The 25,854-nt window shown below is 38.8% G+C and overlaps 1 long non-coding RNA gene across 1 annotated transcript in view; it reads right to left on the reverse strand.

The window, feature by feature from the left end:
• The window catches only part of LOC134735994 (uncharacterized), a 28,530-nt gene extending 7,351 nt beyond the window's left edge, over positions 1-21,179 (reverse strand). Inside the window, exons 1-2 of the long non-coding RNA XR_010119604.1 lie at positions 21,155-21,179; positions 14,097-14,171 (exon numbers count right to left, since the gene is read on the reverse strand). This is a non-coding gene — a long non-coding RNA (uncharacterized lncRNA). The remainder of the gene's footprint in view (positions 1-14,096; positions 14,172-21,154) is intronic.
• Between the last annotated feature and the right edge of the window lie 4,675 nt (positions 21,180-25,854).

Genomic DNA, 25,854 nt, shown 5'->3' on the forward strand with positions numbered 1-25,854 from the left:
GTGCACTGTCTCTCCCCCGCATCAGACAAACAAATACATCTGTATATGTACAAATGTAAATAGCTTCACACAAGTACTTAGAAGTCAAAATATCCCTCGCAACCCAAACTGATGTTACACAAACAGTAAAATGCTTTATGTGTATTTGTCATTTGGTATATCTCCAGCCCCAAACGAATGTCAATAATGCTGAGGTTGAGAAACCCTGTATATGTTGGTGTCTTAGTGTAGGTTTCGTCAAAAACAGACCCTGAGACAAGGATTTGAGTGCAACTAGTTTATCTGGAAGGTGATCCCTGGAAGCACTAGTAGGGAAGAGGGGAAATGAGAGAGTGAAGGGATAAATAAAATAATAATAAAATGAGACAGTGAAGGGGTAACAGCAAGTTACCCCTATGGGGACCTAGGACTCATTCCTGCTGAGGAACTCTTGGAGATTGTGTGGAGCATGCCTTAGAGTTATCCCAAACAAGGCCATGGAAGCTGGAATAGTTATCTTCTAATTCTCCTATGTCATTAGCTGAGGACTACTTCCAAAGATGTTAACTTTCTGGCACTTCCGGCCTGCCCTTGAAGAACCAAAAGCAAGCCCTGAGATAGAGAGTTGTAGGTGTTTGCAGAAGAACCTTCATGGGCATGTATGGGCATGGTGAGTGCTGAGGGGTTATGAGTACCATACCAACAATGTCTGCTAGAGTTGGTCCTCCAAGAGAAGATGTATGGGGATTTATCTTCAGTTTCTTTTTCTGAGGATGATGCCTTAGCCAAAAATAAAATTCTAATCATGCCCCCAGTAGGTGTCCTGAAGACAAGCAAGAGTGATATGTTTTAGAGGGACCTTTTTAGAACATGCAGTTAGAAAGGCCCTTAGAAACCATGTGTTCCAGCTCTATACCAATGCACAAATCCCTTGAAGAACATCCCCAACAAATAACCATCTAGTCTTTTCTTGAATGCATTGAGGTACCCAGGAACACGTTAGCTCAGGAAGCTCGCCCATGCCATTTTTAGAGAGTGTGATGTAGGGGAGCCAAACAAACGTGAATTTAAACTTGGTTCTGCCACTTAACGGCTATGCAACCTTGTGCAAGTTACTTAACTTTTTTGAATCTTACTCTCCTTAGCTATAAAATACCAGCAATATTATCTACCTCTTAAGATTACTGTGAAGATTAAATAAGATAATACAAGGAATTTAGCTCAACTTCTGGCACATAGTAGGTTCTCAATAAATATTAGCTGTCTTCACCCCTTTTTCTTCTCCACCTTCCCAAATCTCATGTGTCAGCTCTGTACCTCATAATACTTTTGATCTTTTCATTTTGGTTCTAGCTTCCAGAAGAACAAAAAATAAGTCCAGCCCATCTTCCCACTAAACTAAGACTTCCCCCTTCTCCACGGAAACACACCTGGCTTACTCCACCATTCCTTACATGGCCTGGCTCTGTGGGCCTCTATTCTCTGGTCTCTCCCCAGAAGGTTTTGGAATCCCCTCAAGGAGATAGCTGCAATCTCATCCTGACCTGGGGCAAAATACACTTGTAGATCACGTCCATTTAATTTTGATGCACATAGATCAAAATGAGTTTTGTATGAATAGTCTTCTCTTTTAACATAAAGAAAAATCTAAAATATGGTTTAAACTTCTTATAGTCAGAAAAGAGGGCAGGAAGTGATTCTCTTTTTCTTTACCATGCTCTATTTTAACTCTTGAAAATGTTTCTTCCATGCTGTATTTGCCTCTCTCCCTCCATGATGAACAGTGCTTTCTGTTACTTTTTTCAAAGGAAAAATGTAATGTTTCATAGAAAGAAACAAGATTCATATCCTGAATAGAGGTGGCCTCATATCTCAGACGAGCTGGCAAGTCTGTCCTTGGCAGTTGCCAAGAGGTGGGTTGGACAGATACAGCTTGAGCTGGAAACAACATCCAGCCTTGAAATTTGAAGTGGCAAATTTTGCAATGCCACTCTCTCTTTCCTGCTTGAAGCCCCCGAATGTACTTTCTGGTCATACTGAAATCTGGTTGGAGAAGGAAATCACCTGACAAGAGATTTTGCTTTTCCTTACCTATAGCATGATCCAACTTTTAAAAATATATGTGTGTATGTATAAGTGTATATATATATATATATGTATATATATGTGTATATATATATGTGATGTGTGTGTGTCTGTGTGTGTGTATAAAGATGTGTGTACTAAAATACTAACAGTCGTCTCTATCTGTGTGTGACCAAGTGTTTACTTTCTACTTTTCTGTATTATCTGATTTTGGGGGCAATAAGCATGTATTTAACATTGCTGCAGGAAATTAGGGGAAAAAAGACCTGTTTCTATTTTCAAAGAAAAGGGGGAAACTTGCTGTCCTTTCTCAAGTAGGTCATATGATCTTTGCCCACAAAGCAATGAACAGGGCTCAGTGTTTGTCTCCTGAAGCCAGAGCTAGCTTGCTGAAAGGCATCCTTTAGCCTCATGGGCACCAAGCTATTTTTGCATGAAAAAATTGAAATTCAGGAACATGGAGGGCTTTCTCATCCATTCTTCCTCCCTTACTCCTCTAGGACTTCACTGGCAACCCTTCTACTCCCTACCAGCCACCAACAACTTGAGGTTCAGTCTGAGGACTGAGAAGAAAAGAGAATCCCTCCTGGGACTGAGTTGGCTTCTAGGACAGGAATGTTGCTTTATACTTCTTCCATATTCCCTGCTGGGTCTGGCACCATGATTGACACAAAAAATAACAGATGCTCAGAGTAATGGAACCTCAAAGGTCATCAGTGCTTAATAATTTCCTAATGAACAGATTAAATGTGGCTACTGGTCACTTTACCTGCTTAAGAGGTTTAAGCCACAGAATCAGATGCCTCAATTCATCCAGAGACCATCCTCAGCCAGTTCCCATTCTCAATGTCAAGGAATACAAAGACATGACTGAGCATTTATGCCTCCATGAGTGGGACAGGAGAAGGGGCCATGACCCATGGTGGGACTAGCACCAACAGGTCCCTTTTACAGCATTCAGGGCTGGTGATAGCTGCATGCCTGGCATTCACACAAATCTGCCCTCCCACAGTGTTCTTGCCCCTTCCTTGGGGTGTATGGACATGGCTGCAGGCCAAAACACAGCTCTGTTCACCAATTCAAGATAAGGAAATATCTATCTGGGCCTGACTTTCTATATAAGTACCAGATGGTAATGATTAAAATTAAATTAAATTAATGTTTGACAGTCCATGAAGGGCATAAATTGCATAGTGTGCTGCTTGTCCAATCTGTCATCTTGTTTCCCTCAGCTCAGGTCAACAAACAACAGCTGAAAGCTCCATCTCTGAGTCAAACAGTAGCTTATTTCTCTGCTATGGAAATGGCTGCTCAGTTTACTAAGTTGAAGGCTTCCATGCTGCCAAAATTGTGATTAAGATGCCTTAAAAGGCAGAGAATTCTTTTTGCCACAATCTCCAGCAATCATCTCCCAAACACAGTAATAGCAATTACTGGTTAGAGTTCAGAAACTGGGAAATTTGAACCTGGCCTAAGAGTGAACCATTGCCAAAATCACAATGCAATTTTCAGCTCTAATGACAGCCTTCTTCATTCACATGGTTTCTAGAATGTGTGGGCAGTACTGATGTGTTATCAAGTTGCAAAAGAATTCATGGCATCACATTTTAAAATCATCCATCTGCCAAGTACTCCCTTCCTAAAAACTTTCAGATTTAGATTTTTGCTCCTTTCCCCTGTGTTGTTCAGGAATCAGTGTCCAATATTAACTTTTTAGTACTTAAACCCCAAATAACGTTTCAACTTTTGCACTTTTACACAAGAACTTTGATGAAATTTTCAAAATGTTCAGCATAACTTCTTTGGTGAGAAAGATTGGATTCTTCAGGAGCAAGCCAAATAGTAGAACAAGCTACTGAAGACAGGCACAGGGTGCTGGAAGTTGTACCACCCAGATTGCCCTTCAGGAATGAAACACTTCTTTCCCCAGTTGCTGGGAGAGCTGCACTGCAGGGGTATGGCCATCTGCCCTCAGCTCCCTTCGGAGATTGCCTCCACTGAAGAAAACTGCCCCACCCAAGATTTCTTCTCCTTCTAAACTCTGAAGGGCCATCCCTGCCTTTCTGGTTATTTTCTCTACCCAGGCTTGTCTCCCAGATTACTGCCTGAATTCCTCCCAACTTCATTCAGGTCTCTGCTCAAATGTTGCCTCATCAGAAAGGGTTTTTCCTCATCTCTTTTTCTAAAATAACATACACTCAGCCCTTTCCCATAGCCCCAGCTCCAGGGCTCTCTGTGCTCTTACCCTGCCTTCATTTCTCTTATCACTACCTGCCATTATTTACACATTTATCAATTATTTTGTTTAGTGCCTGTCTCCCCACTAGCACATAAGCTATATGATGGTTGAGAATTTGGCTGTTTTGTTCATTGCTTTATCTCTACTATCCAGAAAAATGCTTAGCACATATATAGAGATTCTCGATAAATATTTGTGAATAAGTACATGAATGAGTGATTAGTTGCCTACTATCTTAGGTACTTCCTACTGCTTAGGCTGCCTAGCTCTCTCACTGCACATCTTGGGAATCAGAGTCCTGCCAAGGTAGCATAATAGTCAAGAACATAGGCTACGGAGTTCGACTGGCCTATTCACTTAGTTCATAAACAATTATATAGTTCTTAAGTTGTGCTGGGCATTGCCCTTGGCTCTTATGCTATTAATACATTTAATGCACATAACAGCCGTAAGAGGTAGGTGTTATTCCCATTTTAAAGGTGAAGAAACTCAGGAACAGAGGCGTTAAGTAATTTGCCCCAGGTCATACATCTAGTAAGCGACAGAATTCAAATGCAGGCAGTCTGTCTCCAGAATCTCTGCCACTTACCAGCTGTATAATTTTGAATAATCTCCTCTCTGAACTGGTTTATTTGCCCATGCACATGAAAATAATAATACATACTACACAAAATTATAAGCAGTTTTAAATGAGATGGTATGTGTTAAATACTTAGCAGGGATCCTTATCTACACAAGCACTTAAGGGGCAGTTGCTATCATTTGTATCCCAGTGCTTTGCCTTCCCCTACATCCCAACAGACTGCATGGACTTCCAACTATTACCCCATGTTTCATATTAGATGCCCTATCTTGACTGCTTGACACTTGCTGAAGGCCTTGAATGGCAAACCCACCCACCATTCTGATGTTCCATGCACAACCCAGCCTTGTGTCACCTCCACTCTTGACTCCACTCTAGCTTTGCCCTACCGCTCTAGACAGAGCTGGGGCCAGGTCAAGAACTCTTCAAGTCTGCCCTTCCCTGTCAGGTCTTGAAATAAAATGTATCCTAGAGGCATAAGCAACAAAATTCAAGTGGCATGACTTGCCTTTGATAACTAGCGCTACAGTTCCTAGTTCCCATTACCTGGCATAATCACTCAGATAAGCCACAGCCCAAATTTTACCAGGTGTTCTGGCCACTCTGATGCACTGTCCAGGTCCCTCTTCAATGAGGTTCTTGTTGTCTCCGGTGCTAGGAGCACTGATGGCAGACAGCCCTTAGCTCTCAGCTTCTTCAGGGATTGCCTCAGCTGAAGTGAACCACTGTGACCAAGAGGTAGTTTCCTTGATAACCTTCTGGGGTTGTCCATATCCAGTGACCTACCAATGCAGGAATAGAAATTCCCAGCCACCTTGCTGCTTGGATAATTGGCAAGCCACATGTAGGAGAATGAAACTGGATCCTTGTCTCTCACCTTATACAAAAATCAACTCAAGATAGATCAAGGACTTAGATCTGAGACCTGAAACTATAAAAATTCTATAAGATAACATTATAAAAACCCTTCTAGACATTGGTTTAGGCAAGGATTTCATGACCAAGAACCCAAAAGCAAATGCAATAAAAACAAAGATAAATAGCTGGGACTTAATTAAACTAAAGAGCTTTTTCATGGCAAAAGAAAAAGTCAGCAAAGTAAACAGAGAATGCACATAGTGGGAGAAAATCTTCACAATCTATACATCTGACAAAGGACTAATATCCAGAATCTACAATGAACTCAAACAAATTAGCAAGAATAAAACAAAAAATCCCATCAAACAGTGGGCTAAGGACATGAATAGACAATTCTCAGCAGAAGATATACACATGGTCAACAAACATATGAAAAAATGCTCAACATCACTAATAATCAGGGAAATGCAAATCAAAATCACCATGCAATACCACCTTACTCCTGCAAGAATGGCCATAATCAAAAAATAAAAAAATATTAGATGTTGGGGTGGATGTGGTGAAAAGGGAAGACTTCTACACTGCTGGTGGGAATGTAAACTAGTACAACCACTATGGAAAACAGTGTGGAGATTCCTTAACTAAAAGTAGAACTACCATTCAATCCAGTGATCCCACTATTGGGTATCCACCCAGGGGAAAATAATTCATTTTTGGAAAAAGACACTTGCACACGCATGTTTACAGCAGCACGATTTGCAATTGCAAAAATGTGGAACCAGCCCAAATGCCCATCAATCAACGAGTGGATAAAGAAAATGTTATATATATACATATGATGGAATACTACTCAGCCATGAAATGGAATGAATTAATGGCATTTTCAGCAACCTGGATGGGTTTGGAGACTATTATTCTAAATGAAGTAACTGAGGAATGGAAAACCAAACATTGTGTGTTCTCACTCATAAGTGGGAGCTAAGCTGCGAGGATACAGAGGCAAAAGAATGACACAATGGACTTTGGGGACTTAGAAGGAAAGAGTGGGAAGGGAGTGAGGGATAAAAGGCCAGAAATTGGAGGGCTGGGCGCAGGGGCTCACGCCTGTAATCCCAACACTTTGGGAGACCGAGGTGGGCAGATCACTTGAGGTCAGGAGTTCGAGACCACCCTGGCCAACATGGTGAAACCCAATCTCTATTAAAAATACAAAAATTAGCCAGGTGTGGCTGGTGGCGAGCTACTTGGGAGGCTGAGGCAGGAGAATTGCTTGAACCCAGGAGACGGAGGTTGCGGTGAGCCGAGATCATGCCACTGCACTCCAGCCTGGGTGACAGAGCAAGACTCAGTCTCAAAAAAAAAAAAAAAAAAAGACTGCAAAGTGGGTTCAGTGTATACTGCTCAGGTGATGGGTGCACCAAAATCTCACAGATCACCACGAAAGAACTTATTCATGTAACCAAATACCACCTGTTCCCTAAAAACCTATAGAAATAAAAAATTAAAAAAAAAATTCCCAGCCACCTTGGCCCAACAGGGGGCAATTCTGAAAGGCCATTCTAACTTCAGAGCTCCCTTGGGGGTCTGCCTAGGCTGTTGTTGGGCCTGCATCACAGTTTATCTTCTCCCTCTACCTGCTTCTGCTTTTTTCCCCTCCTTTCCCCAGATATTGGTCCCAAGGGTGCACCCTAATAAACATCCTGTCTCCTATGCTCCGTCTCAGAGTGGACTTCCCAGAATAAAAGCTTAGCCTACAACACGTGGTCCAGCCCAATTCACTGACACGTGTTGCAAGGTCGCAGGATTCCTCTAGAAACTACTAAACCCAGGTGACAAAATGGCTTCCCAGGATTATGACTCCCTGGTTGCTTCCCCAATTCATCCTGTCATTTTTTACCCCTTCTCAGAGGCATGACTAGTGTAGCCTAGCTGCTTACACAAAGCAGCCAGAAAAAAATGATGCCTATTAATCAGTTCTTGCCTGCTGCTGATCACCTCAGCTCAGGGCTTATCTTTCCTCAAGGAAGTAAGACAGATGATCATGGGTTGCCACAAAATGCTGGTTCTTTACTTTGACCTCCTCAGTCCTGGGAGGATTTATCAGCCAACAACAAGCTCATTTAACTACACGTCAGAAGCAGACAAAGAGTCAGTCATTAAGTGAATATAAACAACTAGGTGCTTCACATGTTTGGTAAAGGCCCGTATATTTATAAATATGCCTTTGGGCAAGGGTCAGCCTCAGTGATACTCACTTTGGGAATAACAAATCCCAAACCACTTATTTGTTATGAAAATAAATGACATTTTGATCTCAGTAATCATTTAAAATTCTGTCCTTTTAATGGCCCATAAAATCTTAACATGCTCCCTTGCATGTCAGATTTCCTAAACTACAGCTGGATCAACCTCATAACTTCCACTTGATTACCAAGAATAGATAAAATGGCCGGGTGCAGCAGCTCCCACCTGTAGTCCCAACACTTTGGGAGGCCGAGGTGGGCGGATCACCTGAGGTCAGGAGTTTGAGACCAGCCTGGTCAACATTAGTAGAAAAACCCCATCTCTACTAAAAATACAAAAAAAAAAAAAATTAGCTGGGCGTAGTGGTGGGCGCCTGTAATCCCAGCTACTAGGGAAGCTGAGGCAAGAGAATTGCTTGAACCCGGGAGGCAGAGGTTGCAGTGAGCAAACATGGTGCCACTGCACTACAGCCTGGGTGACAGAGTGGGACTCCATCTCAAAATAAATAAATAAATAAATAAATAAATAATAAAATAATTGCCTTATTTTAGTGTGTAGTACTGTGTGCTGGATAAACTAATAAAATCTTAGAAGATAAAAATGCAGCAGAGCATAACTGCTTATTTTTCAGATTTACTAAGGGAAGATACTTTATCTAATTAAGTAGATCTTCCTAAGCAAATCCTTTGCTGTCACAGCATGTAGCCTAGTTCTTACAAAGGAATGAAAGGAACACTTGATAGTCTATTGGTTTCTCATATTCATTTTAGTTTTTTTTAATGTACTTTTAGAAATACTGTTTCATTTCTGATCTTAGATTATCTGGCTACCCAAAGTAGAGCTGGTATTGTTAGGCAGGCCTGAGTCCTGATCAATATTCCATTCTTTATAGTGAAAGATGATATAATTGATGCTGATCCCAATCTGAATGGACAATCACAGCTGTAAAAACAGATGCTAGACTCCCAGGCCCATCCCAGCCATACATTTCTATTCACAGTGCAGGGCACTTGGCAGAGATGGGCATTTTGTGTCAGTAAGCCTCTGATATCCCTGGGCTGTCTGAAGATTATTTTTAAAAAGTTATGATTCACTGCTGATAGGGCTAGCTGCCTCCTGGGATTCTACAACTCCTATGGCACCTGCTTTGAGAGTTTTCATCTATGCCTCAGATACCTACAGTCACCTCATTTCAGGCCCCCTATGTTACTTGGATCACAGGAACAATGAATTGATAAGGGCTTAATTAAAACATTCTGTATAAAACATTTTATGGTTGTGAACGTCACTATAGGGGAAATTACTGCAGTTTAACATCTGCCCATAGGAGCTTCAGACTTAGTTGAGGAAACACAATTAAAGCAGAATGACGTTTGCCATCATTGAAATAGGTTGTATGACCACCTCCATAATCTCAAAGTGAATCACAGGGGTCCTTGTTAAAATGCAGCTCTCATAGCCCATCTACTGAATAAGAATCTCTGGATTGGTGATGGAATCTGCATCTTTAACAAGCTCCCTAAGTAATTCTCATGCACACTTAATGTTCAGAATCATTACCCTAGAGACTGATTATTTCAGCGCAGGCATGGTTCCTGCAATGCCACAACTAGTTAGTGATTCTCTCTGTGTTTTGGAAGGAAATAGCAGCATTCAGTGATGATCACCACTGAAATGTGTGATTAATCATTATAATGATGGTGCTGATGCCTCACCCAGAGCATCCATCCCCAGCTGCTTACACCATCTTACCCAGAACTGTGACTAGCTCTATTTATTTTATATTTAGTAGCTATGAGTGTTGGCTGCTAACAGCTCACAGCTGCAATGTTCTCTTGAGAATTACTCTCAGCTGATGGGAACCTCACCCAGAGATGCCTAAGAGGTTATGTACCCACCAGCACAGTCAATGACAGACTGGTATGTAGGAGCAAAAATCCAGTCCCTTTGCCTCCAAGGAGACAACTGTGTGGTGCTGTCTTTGCTCTAGAACTTCCTGTGGGATCAGGCTGATGCTAGACTTCTGCTGAAACCGTATTTTTGCTTAGCCTCTTCCCCTGCCTTTCCTGCTTCCCTCACTTCCTTCCTTACAGGTTTCTCCTGAGAACATTTCAAAAAATAAGTGTTGGAGAGGATGTGGAGAAAGACGTTCACTTACACACTGTTGGTGGAAAAGTAAATTGGTATAGCTATTATGGAAGACAGTATGGAGGTTTCTCTGAAAACTACAAATATAGAACTACCATATGATCTAACAATCCCACTTCTGGGTAGACATCCAAAGGAAATGAAATCAGCACATTAAAGAGATGGCTGCATGCACATGTTCATTGCAGCATTATTCACAATATCCAAGGTATGGAACCAACCTAAGTGTCCATCGGTGGATGAATGGACAAATACACACACACACACACACACACACACACACACACACACACACACACACAATGGAATACTATTCAGACTTGAAAAAGAAGATCTTGCCTTTTGTGACAATGTGGACATGGATGAATCTGGAGAACATCATGCTAAGTGAAATAAGCCAGGCATAGAAAGAAAAATACTGTGTGATCTCACTTATATATGGAATCTTAAAAAAGTCAAATCCTGTTCATAGAAACAAAGAGTAGAACAGTGGTTACCTGGGCATAGGAGGGTGGGGAATAGGGAGATGTGGGTCAAGGATACAAAGATGTAGTTATGTAGGATTAATAAGTCTCGAGATCTAATGTACAGCATGAAGACTATACCTAATACTGTATAATGGAAATTTGTTAAGAAAGTAGATTTTAGGTGCTCTTACCGTAAAAAAAAAAAAAAATGGTAACTGTGAGATAATGGATATGTTGACTTGATAGATGTGTTAACCATTTCATTATGTGTATTTATAGCAAAACATCATGTTTTAGAGGCTTTTTCTAGGGGGAAGATGTTATAAAAATAACAAAAGTAACTGTGATAAATACAGAGATATATTTGCAGCAGGATATAAAAGAAATAGAAGGTTCTGGTTCCAAGTAAAATGGGGGTAACTCCACCCTGCTTCTCCCACTCAATGCAGCTACAAAACCTGGACAGAATGCATGGGGCAGCTATTTGAGGACTCTAAAAATTAAACAGTGGTGGGCAGACTAGGAGAGAAGACAGGCCAGAATCTGAAGTACTACCAAATTGACACTGAGTTTATCATTTATTTTTCTTCTGTTATCCCCGACCTAGAATGAAGGCATCCTGAAACCTAGAAGTGGGTACTCATGCACGGACAGAAAAGCTCTCTAATTCTGTCTTGAAGAGCAAGAAAGAGATCTCCTGATGCTCAGAGAGAGGGTGGTTGTGGGAAGTCCTCTGAGATTTTTCCCTTTTCTCTGTGCTTCTGTACTCTAGGCCATCCTGCAGTAACTACGGTCGCAGCAGAACAGCAGCAGCACTGGGGGCCTACGGATGCCTAAAATTCTGAGGGAGGAGAACCACTGTTTCTGATCAGGATGGTTATGTTCCAAAAGGGTGGGGTGAATCCCCATTGCCTTTTTTCTTTCTATCTGCCCTCCTGCTGTTTCAGTTCAGGACTGACATAGGTTCAGTTGTTGGAAGTGTGCAGCACAGCATAGTTATATAAAGCCCCATCTTTCTTAGGCTGTAAGACGGTCACAGCCTGTAAGTTGAGCCCCAGGGAAGAAAAAGTAATGGGGACATTTTGGGAAGCATGAGGAAAACAACCCCATAAAATTGTGAAGTCCTAGGCTCCCTCCCTAGTTATGCATGTATGGATCTCACACAAAACAATATACCAAAGATTTTGAGAATGAAATTATGGGACAGAACACTGCTTAGGTTCTAAATTGGCTGTGGGTTTCACACATATGAGACAGACCTGAATAGCACTGCAAAAGCTTTGGAAACTGAACTGACATTGGAACCACAATTCAAAGAAGGCCGGTTGGAATGTACAGCCTGAACCCAATCAAGTTGATTGTCTATCACAGCAAAATGAACTACATTCCCTACAGGATGAAAGACACAGAGTCTCATAACCTAGAGTCTTCCAAGATGTCCAGGATAAAATCCAAAATTACTCAGCATAGAGAGAACCACAAAAAAAGCTCAACTCTCATGGGAAAAACAACCAACAGAAACAAACGCCAAGATGACACAGACACTGGAATTATCAGAGACTTTAAAACACTAATAATTAAAGAGTATAATTGGATTGTTTGTAACAAAAAGAAAGGATAAATGCTTGAGGTGATGGATACCCCATTTACCCAGATACAATTGTTACACATTGTATGCCTGTATCAAAATATCTCATGTACCCCATAAATATATAAACCTACTATGTACCCACAAACATTTTTTAAAAATTTAAAAAGAGGAGGAAATACTCTCAAAATAAATGAGAAGACAGAAAGCCTCAGCAAAGAAATAAAGGATATAAAGAGGAATAAAATGAAAAATTTAGAAATGAAAAATACAATAATCAAAATAAAAACTCACAAGATGGGCTCAATACAAAAACAGAGATAACAGAGGAAATAGTGAACTTGTTGGGAGATCAATAGAAATGATCCTATCCAAATAATAGAGAGGAAAATATATTTTTATAAATAACAAACAGAGCCTCAGGGTCCTGTAGGACAATACTAAAAGAGCTAACATTTGTGTCATTGGAGCCTTAAAGGAAAATGAGAAAGAATATGCTGCAGAGAAAATACGTAAGAAAGTAATGGCTGAAAACTCCCCAAATTTGGCAAGACATAAACCTACAGACTTAAGAAGCTCAGCAAATTTCAAATAGGATAACCCTGAAAAAAATCTGTGCCTAGACACACCATAATCAAACATCTGAAAACTAAAGACAAAGAAAAAATCTTGAGAGCCACCAGAGAAAATGACACATGACTTACATGATAATAACAATTTGAATATCAGCAAATTTCTCATCAGAAACCATGGAAACCAGAAGGAAGTGAAATGCCATTTTTTTAAAGTGCTGTAAGAAAAGAATTGTCAATCCAGTCCTTCAGTAATGAGGGTAAAATAAAGACATTATCAGATTAACTAAAACCAAGAAAATTTATTACCAGGAGATGTTTTCTCAAAGAATTGTTAAAGAAAATTCTTCAGACAGATGGGAAATGTCACCAGAGAGAAAGCTGCAACATCAGGAACGAAAGAAAAGCAATAGAAATGGTAGACATCTGGGTAAATAGAATATTTTTTCCTCTTGAGTTCTTTAAAATATGCTTGATGATTGAAAGCCAAACATAACATTTTGTGATAGGATTTTCAATATATGTAGAGGTACTACATAAAAGGCATTTACAGTATAAAGGGGGTAGGGGAAAGGGACCTATAATGGTGGTAATTTTTTTCACTTGAAACAGTAAAATATCGATTCAGAGTAGACTCAGAAAAGTTCAGTGCATATATTATAATCCCTAGAAAAAAACACAAAAAATAGTGTTTGTAGTGTTTTCCTTTTCTCTGATCAGTAAAAAACAAACACAATAAAAGTAAAAATAAATAAATAAAAAGGCAGTAAAAATACAATAGACAAAATGGAATATTAAAATATGTCCAAATAATCCAAAAAGGGAAGAAAAAGAACAAAGAAATGAAAAATAGAACAATCACAAAATAAATAATAAAATAGTAAGTATAAATCTAAACATATCAATAATCACATTAAATGGAAATGTAAAAGTCAAAAATTGTCAGAATGGATTTTTTTTGAAAAAGATCCAATTATACACTGTCTGTAAGAGACTGACTTCAAATATAATGATATAGGTATATTAAAGGGATGAAAAAAGATATATTAATACCATGCCAATACTAATAAAAACAAAGCTGGAGTGACTATATTTAAAGAATAGATACTGGCAAAGTGGCATGCTGCTGAATCTAAGCTACATGTCACCAATAATTACTTAATAACTCTTTTATTTACATTCTTTCTCAGAAAAGTTTTACCTCATCTCACTTATAGACCTTCCAGACATCCAGATACTAAAAAGCTTCCCAGCACTAGCTAGACAATTTTTTTGTGAAATGTTCACAGGTTTTGAATTAGAATCTTCCAGACTGTTCTATCTAATGGCTTACCTTAAGAACATAAGACATAACATCCTTCTCAACTCTGTTAGGTGAGCGACAGTTTTCCAGGTAGATTTCTGTTTCCTATAAAAAAATTAATGTTATTTTTTCATTTTCATTTTACAATGATAATTAAACCTACCTGATATGGCTGTACATACTAAGATGAGATACCTTATGATACATGTTTAGCACAGTGCTTGCCACATAGTGGGTACACAATGAACATAGTTTCATTCCTCTTCATTTGCATGCCTTAGAGTTATGTTTGCTAAGTAAATTGAGAGTAAGGTCTGAAGTCTCAGATAAGGTTTTATAATGGGTATGTAACGATCTTGGCCTTGAAGAGAAGCCAAGGATTGGGTGGAAAGCAAAAAAGAAGAAAGGCCTCCCAGGCAGGCCCTAGTAATAAGATAGCATGAAGGTAACCTTTGAAGTTCCAGGCAGCCAAAGGTAGGATTAATGAGTAAAGAACACTTGACAAGTAGTAGGGATATTGATTTGGAATGTAGCCTTAAGGAAACACCATGAAAAAAGTCTTACATTTGTGGATTTGAGTTGACTTCAGGCTAGCCCATGGTCACATGGAGAAATAAGCAATATTTTTCTTTGGTGCTTTTCCATTACTTATTTTTGCTGTCATTTCTATCCTTTCAGTATCTCTTTCAAGGACTCTAGTGTACTACGTATACTCACTTATTTGGGAGGAAAGTGGGATGAAAAATATCTAATTTATACTAAGGAGTTTTTGACCTAATGTATTAACCCTTCTAAATCATCATCAGTTTAAAAGAGAACCTTGGTTTGCCTTGTGATTGATCAAGAGAAAAGACTCTTCAGTGATTCAATTTCCAGCACTTCTAAGTAAGGAAGATTTTTTTTTATCAGAAAGGCTATCAACTCAAATCATAACAAAAAGATAACTACCCACTTCATTTATGGGTGGGAAGAACCCAAATTTATAGATCTAGACATGCACAGTCCAGATATAATCATGCTTTAGTGTCAACATTTTAAATGAAGCTTTAGAAGAATTTGCCTCAATTCCTCCTATACAGGTGTTCGTGCTGAACAATAGGGAGAAGCACTGCAGGGATTCCTGGCTGATACAAAGAAATGGAGAAGCAGGCAAATGAGGAAAGTCAACACCCAAGATAACAGTACTATATTAAATTCAAAGGGCCAGATGCATGATTGCCAACCATCCTTCATGTTTGAACTTAGGAGAAGATGAAGTTCAAACTAAGAAATGGTCAGGAGCAACTGTTAAGTCCAAGGTGGTTACGGTGACCAGTCCATCCATGACATCTGCAGCTTATGTTTCCTCAGTGACTGCCAGTTGTAACTAGCTTCAAAGGTTAAAAACAGAGCAAGTGTGGAAAATGCAGCAATAGACTTCTGATGCTGTAGGGAAATTTTAAATAAATATTAGAGCAGAATTGGTAGCTATTAGAACACTGAAGTTATGAAGCTAGTAGAATACAGAAGTTATGACACATGCTACCACAGGAGGTAGTAAAATCACTATTTAAAGACTCATTAGACACTCATTCATTTTTAAGACAGGATTTAAGAAAAATAATGAGATCTATCTTGTGGTAGTCCTGAGATATGAGCTAAATAACCCACGAGAGGTCTCTTCAAATCCAAGCGATTCTGTTTAAACGTTAAAACCCATCTGCTAGAATGGAAATTAAATCCGATAAGCATTCTCCTTAGAAAAACATTGCTTTGTATGAGCAATGCTCTGTTTGCTCTTCTCTTTCTCTCTTTTCATCCCTTCCAAATTAAAAACTGGCTCAAACCTATCTCAAAAGTAATTTTCTTGATATTAACCCCAACAATAGGATTCATATCATAATATACCAAGAATGTCCAATAGACTACATCTTGATAAAGGATTCCTGAACTTTGTGTTGGGAAATATTCTGAAGCTGCATTTAGAGAGCTATGGCTGATTAGCAATGCCTGCCCTGTGCAGGAAGGGGGATTAGAGCATGCTTACCAGGTGTTTGTTACTCTGCCTATGTAACAAACAAACCAGAGTATTGATAATTAAAAGCAATAAACAGACAATCTAATATTTTAATATTCTGAGGCATATATGATCTCATGGGCATCAATGAGATTTGATACATGGTATAATAGACTCCTTCCGAGAATATGGAAATAAGAGGCTAGTCATTGTTTAAAACAAAGAGATTCAATAGAAGAGGAAAAGATGTAACACTGGTGTATACTAGGAATAGATAAACATTTTTTGCAAGTCTACTATTCTAAGGTTGGAACCCTAAGGAAAACGTTTAGGTATAATTTAAAGGAGAGAGGAAACAGAACTCATATTGCTATTGCCATATACTACACTGCACGGCCTAACGGAGGACACGTGGTATTCTTCTAATATTGATTACGAAACTGATTTTAAAGGCATAGATAAAGCTGAACTTGAATCATCATCCATTTGAAAAGCCATGCCATTAACCACAAAGCTATACTGCCTAAACCTTAGCTGGGACTCTGACCTCTCAATGCTTAATAACTTTTATTTCTTTTGATAGCCTGGTCTACACAGATGTCTAAAGGCCTTCAAGGTTCACAAGGTAAATCTTGCTGATAAAATCACATTGGTTTCCTGAAAAGCTTTTTCAGGGGATTCAACCCAGAATGTCTCAAGCCTGGAGTCAGCAACCATATCTTCGCTCTTCCATTTAAAGTTGTGAAGATCTATTTTGTGGTTCTGGTGGTTGTGGTAATGTGGAAGACCCTAGTAGAGTGCACTCCTCCAGCCCCCTATCTGCTTTATCTGAGACAAGTCAAGTGTGTGTGGCAGTTGGGGATGAAGTGAGGAGAGTTGCCTGACATATTGTTGGAACTCAAAAATTTATCAAAAGAATAAATAGTTGAATGAATGAGTGGAAGTATTGAGACCACCTTAAATAGTGGAAAGAAAAGTGCCTGCTGGCCGTAGAACAATAGACATGACAAGCCAGAAAAACAGAAGCAGGCTAGTGTAGATAAGATTAGTACTTTCCTACTTTACTATCAGCAACCATCCTCCTAAGACCAGAAAACTGGGACAGTTTTGCTTAGGAGGCATGTATGTCTGTGGGATAATACCAAGACAGAAAGGCTAACCCTTCAAATTAGTAGAGGGCAGTTTATGTGGGCATGATGACATTTGGCAGCACTTAATTTGGGCATTCTCTAGCATGTACAGCATGGAATAAGAGGGTCATACAGAAGACCATATAAGTGTACAGTTTGTTCTAACTGTGAATCTGGGCTTGGACAAATAGACTTTCTTCTTTTTAATAATATACTGGTATGTTTGGAGATAAACAACATCTAAAACTTATGAACCTTTAACAATTTTATTGGAGGAAACAATTGTGGTTAGTTTTAGTGATCAAAGAAAAACTTGAAATCATTTCAGAATAAGAAATTGATTTTGTTTTTAATTGGCTGTTTTCTGAATTTCTCATTTTGGATTTTAAGCTGTGCTGCTGTTCTTTTAAAGAAAGAAAGTGTTTGATGGTGTTTGAACATCTAAGTAAATTAGGGTATAAGGCTGTATGAAATTGGGTATGTTTAAGCCTCATTTTAAAAGTGTCTGCGCAAAAACAAAAATTGACAAATGGGACTTAATTAAACTAAACAGCTTCTGCACAGCAAAAGAAACTATGAACAGAGCAAACAGACAACATACAGAAGAAGAGAAAATATTTGCAAACTGTGCATCTAACAAAGGTCTAATATCCTCAACCTATAAGGAACTTAAATTTATAAGCAAAAAACAACCCCATTCAAAAGTGGGCAAAGGACATGAACAGGCCCTTCTGAAAAGAAGACATACACGTGGCCAACAAACATATTTTAAAAATGCTTAATGTCACTAATCATTAGAGAAATGCAAATCAAAACCACAATGGGATACCATCTCACACCAGTCAGATGGCTATTATTAAAAAGTCAAAAAAGAACAGACTGCTGAGGTTGTGGAAGAAAGAGAATGCTTATACACTGCTAGTCAGAATGTAAGTTAGTTCAATTGTTGTGGAAAGCAGTTTGGCAATTTCTCAAAGGACGTAGAACTACCATTTCACTCAGTAATCCCATTATTGGGTATATACCCAAAGGAATATAAATTGTTCTACCATAAAGTCACAGGCACGCATATATTCATTGCAGCACTATCTACAACAGCAAATACAGGGAATCAACCTATATGCTCATCAATGGTAGACTGGATAAAGAAAATGTACATATACACCATGGAACACTATGCAGCCATAAAAAAGAATCAGGTCATGTCCTTTGTAGCAACATGGATGGAGCTGAAGGCCATTATCCTAAGCAAACTAATACAGGAACAGAAAACCAAATACCACATGTTCTCATTTATAAATGGAATCTAAACAATGAGCACATATGGTCACAAAGAAGGGAACATTAGACACCAGAGCCTACTTGAGGGGGGAGGGTAGGAGGAGGATGAGGATAAAAAAAACTACCTATTGGGTACTATGCTTATTACCTGGGTGATGAAATAATCTGTACACTAAACCCCAGCAATAAGCAATTTACCTATATAACAAACGTGAATATGCACCCCTGAACCTAAAAGTTAAAAAAATATAAATGAATTAATAAAAGAAAGTGGCTGTGCAGAGGATATACAGTCTTGGGAATGACTGGTGTCTAGAATCTGCTACCAGAACAAGTTTTGCCTCGGTGAATACTGACTTTGCTTTGCATTTATTTAGACAATGCTTCTGCCTTTTATGTTTTATCATTTTCAGTTATTCACAAGCATAATATTATGAAATTAAATCTATATCAATAATCTCCATTTGGGTTTTGATATCATTCTAATTGAAATAGCTCACTATCCACTTGGTGAAGTTATGCAGAAGATAAAGACATTCTCAGCTCCAATTTACTCATTATCATGGATTGTTGTTGATTAAGAAAAGGTACTTTATACTACCAGCCATCCTCCACAGAGGCTCTATATAACTTGTTATACTGCTTAATTCAATCCATAATTGAGAAATAGGCAGAAATATTTAATTCACTCTGTGGTCTTGGGCCCAGAATACAACCGAGTTTTCTCGGGAATTAGAAAAACTAGGAATTTGTAAAATGCATGTTTTCATGTTTAATTAGGGGAAATATGTAATTATGTCTTTTTGAGCTGAGGACGAATTTTCATAGAACTCATAATTCCTGGGTATTATCCATTTATGGCAAGGCAGACTATTAAGTGCTGGGAAATTAAAGCTGTCCAGGAGCAGCCCTCATCAAATGAGGGATGAAAATTGATTGGATAAGTACCCTAGCTCTCAAGCTCCTTAGATGGGATAACTCTGAGGTGCATGTTCTACATTACAGGACAGCAAACTATTTCTGTTAGGGGCCAGATACTAAATATATTAGGCCTTGCTAGTGACATTATCTCTATTACAATTACTCAACTCTGCTGTACAGAGATTACAGCAATGCACAGAGTTGTAATTTTGTACAACAAAAGTAGCCATAAACGATTTGTAAATAAATGAGCATGGCTGCATTTCAACAAAACTTTATTTATGAATATTAAAATTTGATTTTTTGAGGTAATTTACGTGTCACAAATTTCTTCTTTTGATATTCTTTAACCATTAAAACCATAAAAACCATTCTTAGCTTACAAGCTATACAAAACGAGGCTAGATTTGGCCCATGGATTGTAGTTTGCCAACTCCTGTTCTATATTATCTCTTGAAGTTTCTCTGGAGCTTATACAGTGGTATCTTCAGTGGTATCTTGCTGGAGAACTTGGTATTGTTTTCCTTTTTTTTTTTTTTTGAGACAAGGTCTTGCTCTGCCACCCAGGCTGGACTGCAATGGCATGATCATGGCTCACTACAGCCTTGACTTCCCAGGCTCAGGTGATTCTCCCACCCCAGCCTCCCGAGTAGCTGGGATTATAGGCACGTGCCAGCACACCTGGCTAATTTTTGTATTTTTTGTAGAGACGGGGTTTCGCCATGTTGCCCAGGCTGGTCTATAACTCCTGGGCTCAAGTGATCCACCTGCCTTGGTCTCCCCAAGTACTGAGATTACAGGCATGAACCACCAAACCCAGCCCATTTTCCTCTTCTTATCTGTCTCACTTCCCCATTCACCTAACAGTGTTCCCTGGAATCACCTCCCAAACAAGCTACATGCATTTGAATACTTGTCTTGCAGTTTCCTTCTTGGGGAAACAAAACTAAGAACTGGGCTGATTAATCACTGAACTGAATATTTGTTGCTTGGCATCATGAAGACCACAGGAAAGAGTCCTAGAATTCTAAGAACAGATGCAATTAAAGACTCCTTCCAGTACAGTCATGAGTGACTTAATGATGGGGATACATTCTGAGAAATGCGGTGTCAGTAGATTTTGTCCTTGTGTGAACATCATAGAGTGTTCTTACACAAACCTAGATGACATAGCCTACTACACACCAGGCCATGTGATATGGCCTATGGCTTCTAGGTTACAAACCTGTACAGCATGTGACTGTACTGAATACTGTAGGCAACTGTAACACAAAGGTCAGTATTTATGTATCTACACATAGGAAAGGTACAGCAAAAATATGGTATAAAAATGGTACAGCTGTATAGGATACTTAACCATAAACGGAGCTTGCAGGACTGGACATTGCTCTGGGTGAGTCAGTGAGTGAGTAGTGAGTGAATGTGAAGGCCTAGGACATTACTGTTCATTACTGTAGATATTATAAACACTGTACACTTAGACTGCAACAAATTTATAAAAATATTTTTCTTTCTTCAATAATAAATTAACCTTAGCTTACCGTAACCTTTTTACTTTATAAACTTAAAAAATTTTTAACTTTTTTACTGTTTTGTAATAACAGTGTAAGATACACTTTATATAACTGTACAAAGATAACTTTCTTTATATCCTTATTCTATAAGCTTTTTTCTAGTTTTAAAATTATTTATTTATTTTTTACTTTTTAAACTTTTTGTTAAAAACAAAAATACAATCACACACATTAGCCAAGGCTTACCATAGAGTCAGGATCATCAATGTTCCTATCTTCCACCTCTACATCTTGTCCCACTGGAAGGTCTTCAGGGGCAAAAACATGCACAGAGCTGTCATCTCCTATGATAACAATGCCTTCTGGAATACCTCCTGAAGGACCTGCCTGAGGCTGTCTTACAGCTAACTTTTTTTTTATCAGTAGTAGGAGTACATTCTAAAATAAAGATAAAAGTACAGTACAGTAAATATATAAACCAGTAACAGTAATTTATTATCATATTTAAGTATTATGTACCCTACATAATTGTATGTGCTATACTTTTATATGACTGGCAGTACAGTAGGTTGTTTAAACCAGCATCACCACAAAGATGTAATGCATTGTACTATGACATTATGATGGCTACAATGTCACTAGGCACACATCATAGGAATTTTTCAGCTCCTTTATAATCTTATGGGACCACTGTCATATATGTGGTCCATGGTTGACTGAAAGATAATTTCAAGAGTCAGTGACATAATTGCCCATTGAAGTTATGTGGTCCATGACTTATATTCTCAGACTCGTCGTGTGGTGGGTTAAAGGAATAACCTTTATCATTGCAATCTTCTGACTAGCACCTGAGGTAAAACTGAGAGTGTTAATACCTGCAATGAGCCCAAGGCAGCCATTTCATCTTCTTGGATCCATCACTCCCAGACTCTCATGCTGGGTTTATCAGCAGTGAGGACCCAAAGGTTCCTCACAGCAGCAGGTGCTGGTGACTCAGAGTCAACAGAGTCGTGTAACAGTCTGCAGGAATCCAGGGGCATTAGGCATGATGATAACTATTGCAGCAATCTCTGTAGCCATGGGGATTTATGAAATGTGTTTTCTTCCCAAAGCTCCCTGCAAATAACCAAAGGATTGAATTATTTCTAGATCAAGAACAGCAGGTGGTTAGACAGGACATTCATTTTTTGGTTCCATCTCACTCATTTTATGTAGTAATTGCTTTCTCTGCAAATTGAAAAAGCTTTCCTCACCCCGTTCTCTGCTGTTCCAGATGGCTGTACCCTCTCAACCTGGCAGGTGCCTGCCTGTTGGCAGTGAGGCTGTGAACTTACTAAGTGCAGCATTTTCCAATCTCCAGACACAAATGAAGCGATATTGATTCTCTACTAATGTCAGGCTTCTCTGAGGAAAGGATAGGCCACGACATGTGGACTATAAGAAATTATGAAGCTATTTCAAGCTCTAAAGTACTAGAGACTTGTGCATGGTTTAATAAAAACCTATTTCCTCTAGTCCTACTTATTATTCAACATACAACAAAAACATAATTGTAAACTTAAAAGTAAAAAAAGCTGACAATCCAGAACCAGCTCTGGGGTATTTACAAGTTCTAACAAAATGCCTCCAAAATGTGTTTTAATTTGGTTTCTATTAGCAAGTCTAATCCACTGGGACTCCCTAATTACTAAGGTAAGTCTTAACTCCCTTTCATCATTATTCTCTCTTTCAGTCCAAAATAGAAAGAAATAAATTCTTCTTAAGATGCAAATTTTAACTTGAATTTGAGTCCAGCAAAGTAAGCTGTCACTGGTTCTTTTTGAGCCTAACCCTCTAGAGAGCTTCATTTTAAAATTCAAATACAAGGAGATTATTTATCAGTGTGGTTCTGGCAGTGACATAATTGCCCCTTGAAGTAAACAAGTTGGCAGCTTTGCAAAAGAGGAAGTGATTGTTATTTATTTATTTATTTTGTATGGGAATTAGGTTCTGCAAACAAATCCCTCTGACTACTGAGGCTTAAAAAATGCTGTATGGTGTTCAAGTGAAAAAGCAACATGAAGCCAGTGAATGGCCATGGTCACAGGGTGTGGGAAGTGAAGCCATAGTAATAAAAACCAAAGTGCCAGGAAGTGGCAAACCAATGCCCAGAGCTATAAGCCTGCTGAAATTTCTAGTCTAGGTTCCACATTCCTTCTTGAAAAATACCTTCCTCTTGATCAGACACACAAAGGTCTGTGTTTCTGTGGTGTTATAGCATGCAGCTGGGATAGAGTAGGGTGAGAACTGGCTCAGGCATGGGACATCCGGGTTATCTTCCTGCGTGTAATAGTCTCTGGGACCATATGCTGCAAGCTGAGGCAGAGGAGAGAGAAGAGCTATTTCTTACCATCATTTAGCTGCCAAGTCCTGGCATGCTTTCACCAAATTACATAACTAGAGACAGCAGGTGTGTTTCAGAAGCACATGGACCATCACCCCATCTCCCCAACACACACACACACACACACACACACACACACACACACACACACACACACCTCACCTAGATCTCTCTCCAGGTCCACCCCATCAACTATGTTCTGATCTGCTTATTAATGCTGGAAAATTCACAGCTAGTGTTTCATTCCTTGGATGTAAGGCTCTGGTTTTTAGTAATGTGCATATAATCCTGGGATATATCGCATCTGAATCCCTTCACTTTTTAATCCAAACAAACCCACAATGTTTGCTGTAAATAACTCATTCAAAATACTCACAAAATTAAAGGGATAAGCTCTGTTAATCACATCTACTTTACTGTACACAGGTAGAGGGAGGGTGAGGCAAAGAATGATGCAGGAAGAGGAGGCTGTGTGATCTACCTAATGATCAGGTTGACAGAAATAAAAACTACCATTATTTTAGCCAACTCAACCTCTAATTGCCATAAGCAAGATTCTACACAGGTGTTCATTCTTTATACTTTCCAAGCCTTACTCTTTTCTATGAATGATATGTATAATAGAATAAAATTTTAAAATGAAATTCAGATCAAATACCCTGTTTGGGGACCTGGAAATAAAATTCATCAGAAAACTCTATGTGATTGTATCTGTTTGGCCAACAGAGATATTGTTATATGGCATTTCTCCAAGTTCCCACTCTTATTTATATCACTTTTCTATCCTCATAACATCTGTGCTTTTAGGAGTGTAGTAATATACTTAACTGAATACATTTCTGCTTAGCCAGGAGGAGATGCATAAAGATGTGGAAATACAGAAATTGCGATATCATCATAGCATAGGGAAAGACGAACACTCATAAACAGAGCATAAGTTGGTGGAAAAATGTGGCCATTTTATCAAAATGTATTATGTGATATAATTTAATGTAGTAGTACTTTTCCCAGAAACTTCATTGTGTAAAAGCACCTTAACAAACAAGTGGACTGAGGTACAAGATATATACAAGATACAAAAATATTCATTGTAACATTGCAAATGTGGCAAATGCTGGAAACATCCTAAGTGTTCATTAGTAGGTAAAATAAATTATTATTTATTTACATGATGGAATCTAAAGCCACTAAAATAATTAAATAAGTGGATAAAATACCTAAGATATTTTATTAACTGTATGCATATGATCATACATAATTTTTTTACAAGTAAAAATGGACATGCACATTTTCCTGTGGTTACCTGTAAGAAGAGGGATGTTGGCAGGGGAAAAAACTTACTTTTAATTTCACAGTCTTCTGAACCGTTTAAATTTTCCTGTTGCAAGTGATCATTCATTACTTATATGAGATAATAATAAGAAAATAAAGAAAAACAAAAAATGGGGAAAGGAGAAAAGCAAATTGCCCTTCTGGGAGCATATCCAGGTGTCATTTTGGCTTACATTCTCTCTTGGAGAGTGGCAATACTGGGTTGGAAGAGATCAGCACTGTCTTCCCTGATGTGCCCCGAACATCACTGTCCCTGCATATTTTATATATTCATCACCATAAACTAGTATCTATCTTATTTGGATCAATGTAAACAGCTCATAGTACCTCTTGGGGTAACGAATTTCACAAGTTTATCACCCCGACTTCACAGCTATCAGTGTGCAGAGAAGACTATGACTCTAAATTTAGTCCCTTCAATCTTTAAGAGCTGTTTTCCAGGTGCAGGATTATAAAGGCTTAACGAGTAAGTCAGTGATCATCCCTCTATGTCTTTCAAAAATGTATAGTCTTTGACTCTGTTACTCATCTTTGCTTTTCCAAGCAGAAGTATCACAAATCTTCCACTGCCTTCAAAGAGAGAGATCGCCAGTTTGTCCAATCTATTAGCGGCCCTTATCTGGGAACTTTCCACCTCCAATATGAATTTTTTTAGAGATTTTAGAATCAGAATTGCAAATGGTTTTCCCAGCATAGTTGGGCAGGGATTTTATACAGTGTTCTCTGTTTTGTTTCCACTGCCTTTTTTCTTGACAAGTCCAACTGCTTGGCCAGCTTTTTGGAACAAGTTATCCAACTCCTTTTAGCCATTCTTTTCCCTCTGCAAGACACCAAAACCTCCAGATAAAAATGAAAAATGTTCAGATGTGTCTAAATCATTGAATCCCAGAATAGAACTCAAAGAGTCATTAGATATAATCTAGTCCAAACCTCCTATTTTATAAATGGGAGAAACTGGCTGGGTGCTCATGCCAGCCAAGGTGGGAGGGTCACTTGAGGCCAAGAGCTCAAGACTGGCCTGGGCAACATAGCAAAACTCCGTCTTTACTAAAAAAATTTTTTTTAATTAGCTGGGCATGGTGTCGTGCCCCCTGTAGTCCCAGCTACTCAGGAGGATGAGGTGGGAGGATTGCTTCAGCCCAGGAGATTGAGGCTGCAGTGAGCTATGATCATTGCCATCAGCCTGGGTGACACAGCAAGACCCTGTCTCTAAAAAAATATATTCTTTTTC

This window comes from Symphalangus syndactylus, chromosome X (genome assembly GCF_028878055.3).
Source record: "Symphalangus syndactylus isolate Jambi chromosome X, NHGRI_mSymSyn1-v2.1_pri, whole genome shotgun sequence".
NCBI classification, from domain to species: Eukaryota; Metazoa; Chordata; class Mammalia; order Primates; family Hylobatidae; genus Symphalangus; species Symphalangus syndactylus.